Below are 8,946 nucleotides of genomic sequence, written 5' to 3'. Positions count from 1 at the left end.
AAGTAACTGAGTTACTTTTGAGAGAAGTAACTAGTAATGTAACTAAGTTACTTTTTTAAAGTAACTTACCCAACACTGGTAAAGAATAAAAAAAACATATTTAATATAAGTCTCTTCTTTTCATTGTGCAGGGTTAAAATTTCAAATGTTTACTACAAGCTCCTCCACAATCAGAAGCTGAGCAATTACATTTGGCACATGGGTATGATGTCATCACGTTGCCTATCAACCACTTACTAAAATGCTAAAATGACCCATTAAGCTGTGTACACACTAGAAACGATTTCCTTATCACACGCTGCTTTGAAGTTGATGGCGCCATTCCAGGCTGTGGTTGCCTATGTGATCCTCTCACATTTGTTCTACCAAGTAATATGTCAATGAACATTATTGTTCTCTCGCACTGGCATTTGCTTCAGTTACTCACCTTAAAGTTGTGAAAAGTTTATCTTAGGTACTGCCCATTTCTCATCATCTGCAGTTATTTGCCCGTAGTGAGTTGAAGTTGCAGAACGTTATTCACTTTCTATTCACGTTCTAGAAGATCTCATTTACGCTCTTCGCTGCCTAATGCCTCTGTAGAGAGGCTTATCCATGATTTGATAGCTTAGCACAGCTAACTGTTGCCAAAAAATTCAAGGTCAAACTCAAGACACAAGAATTTGGGTTCCAATATCTACCCTTGTCATGGTAAATACAAGACAATTGGAAGGTACCATAAATTCATAAAGCACCTTGTTTCAGATGTGTAGACACTATCCCTTCACTATTTAGATCACTAGCTAAGAAGCTAAGAAGCTAAGAGCTTCTTAGCTTCTTAGCTAAGAAGCTAGTGATCAATAGTTTAAAAGTTTACTGATTGTTTTAAAACTGCTTTATAGACAGTTATCTGGACAGTTATTGTACAGTTGCAAGGTTTATTGATAAAGCACTGGTAATGGTTAATAAATACTGTACATCACATCTATACGCATTGTCGGATGCTTGTTATGACATTATGAACAATGCTGGGCATCCTCTGCACATGGCCATTAACAACCAGAAGAGTCTGTTCAGTGACAGGTTGCTTCTCCCCAAGACAAGAACTAACAGACTTAAAAACTCCTTTGTCCCACACGCCATCATACTGTTTAACTCCTCTCTGGAGGGGAGAGGGAGGGGAAACAGGAGGACAAAGGAGGGGGGAACAACTAAACTGTAGTGCCTCTTCACCTCACTGTACAATACCTTGTGCAATACTTTTTGTAAATAGTCAACAGTGCAATAGACTCAATACTTGAAATGTGCAATTCACTTGTATTTTTATTTTTATTCCTATTTATTATATTTATCCCCTTCGTATATTTTATTTATATTTGTCTCTGTATTTATATCTGTGTGTGTATGTGTGTGTGTGTGTATATATATATATAATATTCTGTAACTCTGAACTTCTGTCGGTGCTGTGCTTTTTGGAAATCGAATTTCCCAGAGGAACCCACCCGAGGGATTAATAAAGTTCTATCTTATCTTATCTTATGAAGCTGAAACTGGTTCTTGTAAATTAAGTGATATTTAACCTCCCAGTTCCCTAGCAAAAAAAAAAAAAAAAATCAGTGTTTGATTATTCTGTGGAGGTTAAAGTCCAATGACTTAATCGGTGGGCATGCTGTACACTGCCTTCTGCATGCTCTATCCACGTGGCACCCTCACCTAATGTAGGTAAATATTTTGAGTATTTTTACAAAACACATCTTGAGCAGACCTGTGCTACATGTAACAAAGTGCAACTTTGAATGATGGAAGTATTCACATACTGTCTGGAACTGAAGCAAAACATTCCCTTAAACCAAAGTTAATGCAAAAGAGATGAAAACACAAAAGCTTAAAAGTCATCCTTTAGCAGTGTAGCCAAAGGAGTTGCAAGCCTGCATGAACTTGCATGCACATATCTCCTACTCCGGGTCTCAACAAGAACACGGTGCTGTCCTTTTAGGAGGGCACAATTTGTGCATTATGCCGTGGAACCATCACAATGCAGGAACCCGTGCAGCTTTCTCATGGAAAAATGTCCCTTACGTGATGGAAATGCATTAAGCTAACAGGACACGTAGAAAATGTGAGTTGAGCCGCCGGGCACGATGCTGCTTGTCTACCATTATTTCAGTGCAACCTGGGTTATTTTATTGAGTCCTGTCTCTGGTCATCAAAAAAGACACAGCGCCTGCGGGGAAGTGGCTGTGACAGAAAGTGAATAAAGACTGCTTCTTCTTCAGAGTGCTGGCACTTTCTCTTATAGTCGGTACGCTCGTGTCATTAAAGGAAAAGTTCACCCCAAAATCCAATTTCTGTGTATTTTTTTCTCCCTCTGGCTTGTAGCGCTGTTTATCCATCTAGATTGTTTTGGTGTGAGTTCCCAGTTTTGGAAATATATTTGCTGTAGAGATGTCTACCTTCTCTTGAATATAATGGAAGTAAATGACTCTTGCCTTGTGGTGCTCAAAGCAACAACAACAAAATACAGCTGCAGCGTCTCTTTCCATAAATCACGACCGGATACTTTATAAATATATTGCAGGCTGAATATAGGAACTATTTTTTCTAGTGTCCACATTCACCTTTTTTTAACTAACCAAGTCTTAATTTTTGGAAAGAGACATTGCTGCTGAGTTTTTCTAAATGTATTGTTGGTTAATCGACTACCACCAATGCCATGTAATTCTCCTATATCTCCATAACTGTGCAAATCACACCAAAGCAATCTAGATTCATAACCAATGCAGGAATAGTTTGATGAATTTTGCAGTGGACTGCCCCTTTAAAACCCGTCTTCCAAAGTAAGACGGAGGTATGTTAGCGATTATGAATAAATGATGATAAATGATCATAAAGCATTTGAGCTACAGAACAGATTTACTGAATGAACTACTCAGTTCTGGGTACCTTTCTTTTCTATGTAAAAATATGTACCAAATTGTACAAACATGAACATTTTCCTGACAGACAAGATGAAACTGGAGCGATTCTTCCATGGCAATATTGGAGAGATACACCAAAGGACCAGCTGCAGCACTTCTGTGTATTACATATCACCTATCCTAAAGCTGAATTTCCTTCTATTTGTCGTCTTCGCTGAGGGTTATGTTGTCATTGTAATTGTCATGTTTATTATAAGTTATCTTCTGTAATATCTTCCTGTATTTTTGTCAATTTATGGAATCTAACAACAGTCCAAATCTTTATAAATTCTCCAAACGCAGCACAGCACTCAGTCCTTACTCTGTTAGACTAGGTCATTAAAGATAACCTTACATAGTTATTAGCAAAAAACAAATCCTACCAAACAGCACTCTTTAATACCTGAGTAGTTCGATTTTCCTTAATGTTGACATTTACTGGCTGAAGGCTTTGACAGGCCACCTTACTGAGCAGCGGAGTCCCACTGACGTCAGCAGTAAGAGAAGCAGCGCCTCGGGGATATTTAACCCCTGCCTCCTCCAGGTCGCACTCAATGGAAAATCTACAAGGTCGGACTCGTTTTTGCTCATCGGGTTTAAAAGCTTCCTTCTGTGTGTACAGTTTAGTTTTCTCCTTGCTGGTATGCTTAGCTGCAAATCTAATTTACCTCTTGGATGCATTTTTTTTTTTACTCCTACCACCTTTCATCTCAGTTTAGCATCAAACATTATTGCATTTAGCCTCGGGAATTGTGGGATTTTCTTCCTATTTGTTTCTGGATGGAGTCCATGGAAGCAGATGCTGCTGGCTCCTCCTGGAGCTCCAGGCCTCCCACTCTGTTACATGCTGGGTATCACAAAGCACTCGGGCTGTCCAGACAGAGCTGCATTAATAGTAAAATGAGAGGCAAAGCAAAAACGTAGAGGATCCTGCACATAGTTAGAACTTATTTGGCCTTTTTGAGAGATAAGCTGAAAATGCATACTTTTCACCATTTAGTTTTGCTTTTAAGCTTCATTTAATCTTGCTTATTCCTGCTGCTGCCGGTGAAACTGCCTGAGCTCCAGCCTCAAAGCAATTAAGGTCTGTGTTGTGAAAGGTGAGCTTGAAGTAATGCGCCTGCCTCACTTTCCTTCCCTTACTTTCTTTTGTTTGTTCTAACACTTTTTTCTTTATTTGTGCCTCTGCTGTCATGAGTTTCTATCTGAAGTTAGAGTGATCTGCCAATTAGGACTACAAAGTGTCATCCTGAAGAATGTCTGAACCTCTACCAATGGCATTCACACGCTCACACACACAGATACACACTGCACACTTGGAAACAGCCAATCCTCTCTGTGCGGGCTAAGCTGTCTCCCCTGTGCCTTGAGCGCAGCTGAAGAGACAGACTGGAAAGGAAAGAGACGAAGTGCGAGAGGTGCGATTTCTTGCACCTTCGCAGAAACAACAGGTCGATCTATCGCAAACGAACGTCCGCACACTTCTGCTTCGACAAGTCACATAAGTTGTTTAGCACCTGCACGTTCAACAAGCAAAAGGGGCGACGGGGGGGGGGGTAGTCTCGGTTTGTGTTAATTTCCATATGCCAGAGGCACGAAAAAGTCCAAACGAGTCACCTTGCTGCTTGCAACATCATCACCCTAAAGAGGAAGTGACTGAGGCTGGAAATAAAGACAGCCCGTGCAGGGTTGTTGTTCTACATCTTTCATTATTAATTCATTGTTGTATTGATTGTGTATTCATCTGGAGGGGAAGCGGAGGAGAACTGATGTCTGAGGCAGCTATATTAGCCAGCACTTCCCTTCCTCTCCTGTTTCTTATCTGGCAGGCTGCTGAGGCGCTGGGAGGATGCAGGGTGAGCCGCCTGCTACTCTGATACAAGCGTCAGCGGAAAGATACAAACCTGGAAAAAGGGCACGACAATGTGGAAAAAAAGAAGAGCTTGACCAGAGATGGGCAGTAACGTGTTCATCTCGCGTTACTTGTAACGCGTTACTGTAATCCGATTACTTTTTTGAGTAACGAGTAAAGTAAGGGATTACTATTGCAAAGAGGGTAATTAGATTACTGTTACTTTCCCGTAAGCACGCTGCGTTACTGCGTTACTACAACCGTGATTTTCTTGCGAGAGTGTCTCATGATAATGACATAAGCCAGTGTGACAACAGCTGTGTGCAGATCAACAATGGAGTGCGGGAGAGAGTATGAGCATGCAGGTTTAAAGCGTGGAAGTACTGACCTTACTTTGAGTTTGATTCCGTAAAAAGTGACAAAAACATTAGCGTCCGTTGTTCACTGCGTGGGAAGAAAACCCCTAAACTTCCGAGCAAGCACCGAGTAATGTGAAATTCACAGAGAAACTCGCAAATTCTTCCACTGACCGCTGCGGCACACCTGCACCAGGGTAAACCTCCGCCTACCCCACTCCTGCTGTACAGGTGAAAATAGAGCAAAAGGACCGCTAGTCTTTGATTTTATTTATTTTCTTCTGTGTTTCACTTGCATTTATTTGAAAGAGTTAGTGTAAACACAAAAAATATTTTATTTTTTGTGCTGGAATGTGCAGAAAATAGGTTTAAATGTTAAACTAATTTCTTCCAGTCAGTGAATGTTGCATATAATTAAATTTTTGCTTGATGCATAAAGTTAAAAGATTGAAACTAATAAAACAAGTTTTTAAAAAAAGACTTTTCCATTTGATTACATTTTGTATGATGGATTATGCAGAAAAAGTAGAATTGGCCTGAAAGATCTATTTATCACCTATTCATGTTGTAAATCGTGTTTTTAAAAAGTAACTAAGTAACTAAGTAATTAATTACTTTTGAAAATAAGTAATCAGTAAAGTAACGTGATTATTTTTGGGGGGAAATAATCAGTAATTAGTTGCTGATTACTTTTTTCAAGTAACTTGACCAACACTGAGCTTGACTGTGCAAAATATGTATTTCAAAGCCAAGTGGTACACATGAACCAAGCTGACTGTCAAGTTTTTCAAGACCACGCCAGTGATTAATGAGAACAGCATGTCCTTTCTTAACAATTTAAATTTCTTTCTAACATTTGGGTCAACAGGAGAGAGAGAAGGAAACCAGACAGAAAGGGTAGTGAGAGGTTCAAAAGTTCTACTGCAATATTTCTCCTAGGACTATTCATCTCATCTCCATGTGTCCTGTTATATTTCAGGTTGAATCAGCACACATTTGATGCAATCTTTGAGATCCTCTCATGGCAAAAAGATGAGATTTGGTGAGTATTGACTTCATTAGTAATGGGGTAGTTCAACACTTTTACACAGTGTATACAAAGCCACTGCAAGAAGCCAATGAACCGGACTAATCATAAAGGCTGAAACCACTAGCCTGGGTCTGCAAAATTCATCTGAACCTCACTGAATGCAGCTGAAAGTACACAATTGATTAAAACTGCTTATGTGGCTTGATTTAATATGGCTTGGTATCAATCAGAAAAGCAACATGCATTTTTGAGAGAAGACTATTCTCACGTCTGTGAAGGTTCCCAGTCATCCAGGTCATCGTAGTCAAAGGAGCTTGCAAAGAAAAGCGTCTGGACTTCTTTAAGTTACTTGAAGACGTTTCACCTCTCATCCGAGAAGCTTCTCGGATGAGAGGTGAATATTCTCACATATTTATGTTCAGAGCAGGAGAGGAGAGATGAAAGAACAACAGATCTTATGCAAATGTTAAGGACTAATACTATTCCTCCCACTTCATCCTGCTTAGTAGCTCAGATCGCAACCTGATTTACCTAACCCTCTACTGTGTCCCTCTAGTCAAGAAGCAGCCTCTGACCCCACGGATGGTGAGTATATGGTCATAGGATGCTTTTGTGGCCCTGCCAGGCCGCTCTGAGGGGAATGGTTGGCCAGTCCTCTGTGAGTCGTAGTGAGAGGACATTGATGGGAGCGTAAAATTGATCAGTCTACATAAATTTCTGCACCGACTCCATAATTCCAAAGGAACAACAACAAGTCATGTGTAACAAAGGACATCAAAGCACTCCTTAAAAAGAAAACGAGGACCTTCAGAGCTGGCAGTATGGAGGAGAGAGAAGCTTAAAGTATCCTAAAGAAATCCATCAAGAAGGATATGGACAACTACAGGAGAAAACTGGAGTGGAAAATCCAGCAGACCAACATGAGGGCAGTCTGGAGTGGCATGAAGTCCATCATTGGTTTAAGACCAACAAACAGCGCTGCAGTTGAAAACTGTGGAATTAACCAATAGACTAAATCCATTCTTTAATAGCACAAACCTATGTGCTTTAACTTTGGAATATTTAAAGCTCCTTAGTTTTTCTTATTTTTACTCTTTTTTTTTAGGGAGACATTACTTTTTATTTGAATATTTATATTTAACTTATATTAATGTCTGAAACAAGTATGATACCTCAGTGGAAAATAAGGACACAAAAACTAAAAAGCAGCCTAAGGAGGCCACTTTTGGACTGCAACTGACTGTAGCAATGGGGTTTTGTAAAAAATAAATAAATAACAATAATAATTAAAATAATAAAAACAAATACGATATACTGTTCACTTTCAGTCTCTTTAGCATTAAGTGGTTCTTCGCTGTTTTGCTAGCTGCACTGAAATGGGAAAATCCAGCTACTGGCCATAATTTTAGGGTTTTTAGAGCATTTTCTAAATGAGGACTGTGTGGGGGAGAGCCTGTTTGAGTCTGGTGCACTGATAGTTCACCAGACAGACAAGCTGAAGTCTGACACTCTGATTTTTAATCGTCAGTTAGGGTGTAGTTAACAAATGGCGTGTAAATTAGCCTTTATACATGTAGTGTTTCATGTCTACTTTAAGAGTATGAGGAGATATTTAGAAGATTTTAATGTTCCAAGAACCAAGAAAAGCACTAAAATGTAAATATTCTGATTGGTAAAACACTTAACTGTAAATTATGGTATAGATTGTACTCTCCTGTTTCTTTACTGTTCTTTACAGACAGCTTTTCAGGGATTTCACACAATACAAATACCTATACATCGCCTGCAGTGGGTTATGGAGAAGGCTTCAGCTGAACTGGTTTAATAAAAATGTCTGTAACTCAGATCCTTTGGGGACAAGAAATCTCCAAACAAAAAGTCTGGTTTCACTAATAAACTAGAGTTGGTGTGTCAGACAGGTTTGACTTCAGATTGCTTTAGTGGGAGTCTGAGCTTTGCTGTGAAGCTGCTCTGAGAGGATTTAGTGTGGGATAACACCAGGTAGCTGATAGCCTATTACAGTATAATCACTGAAGGTTTTTGCTCATTTGCAATCCGTGCCAGCCTGTGAGCAACTAGCGTGTATCAATGAAAGATTCATTGAAGGCAGTACAAACACAACTAGTGATCTGGATTAAATATTCATTGAGGAGATGTTAGTCGGGATCCTATGGAGCTTTAACACTTGACTCTTTCAGTGCATGTCACTATTGCTGGAATAAAACATGGCTCATTATAGCATCGAGCTGCAGCCGAGGAGGTTTTATGGTTTGGAGAAATTCAACCAAATATCCTCATCTGCTGCTGCTGCTGCTGCTGAGCTTGTTTTTCTTACGGAACTCATTGCAGATTTAACAGCCTCCTCTCTTGAAGAAGGTAAAAGAAAGGGCACAAGGCATTTCCTGAGTGCATCCCCTGTGAGTATGAAAAATGAATTAGTGCCTGCAGCCAGAGGTTTCCACCGCTGTTACATCCAGTAACACCCTGGGTTATTTTTAGCATCCCGCCGTCTTGTCAGACTGGAGGAGAGAAGAAACCCCCACCCCCACCCCCCACCCCACCCTCATGTAACAAGAGGAGGCTAGTGGGAAGCTGTAAGGCAGGTATGATCACCTTATAAAGCTTTATCCAGGTTTGGAGATGTAGTGGAGGGTAAGCTCACCTGAGCACACCTTTAGGTTGACAAAAAAAGTCATTGTTACATAAATATATTGTTCTGCTGAAAAAGTGAAGGCGCTGCACATTTGTGTTAGGCTTTGGAAATGTGGTTTT

The 8,946-nt window shown here is 40.0% G+C and overlaps 1 protein-coding gene across 1 annotated transcript in view; it reads right to left on the bottom strand.

Moving 5' to 3' along the window:
- gpr158a (G protein-coupled receptor 158a) overlaps nucleotides 1-8,946 on the bottom strand; it is a 92,364-nt gene that overhangs the window by 81,907 nt on the left and 1,511 nt on the right. The gene's annotated exons all lie outside the window — the stretch shown is intronic.

The sequence above is a fragment of the Pundamilia nyererei genome, unplaced genomic scaffold, assembly GCF_000239375.1.
Source record: "Pundamilia nyererei isolate P.nyererei 1_Seehausen unplaced genomic scaffold, PunNye1.0 scaffold00037, whole genome shotgun sequence".
Lineage (NCBI taxonomy): Eukaryota > Metazoa > Chordata > Actinopteri > Cichliformes > Cichlidae > Pundamilia > Pundamilia nyererei.
This window is presented reverse-complemented; position numbering and strand designations above follow the sequence as displayed.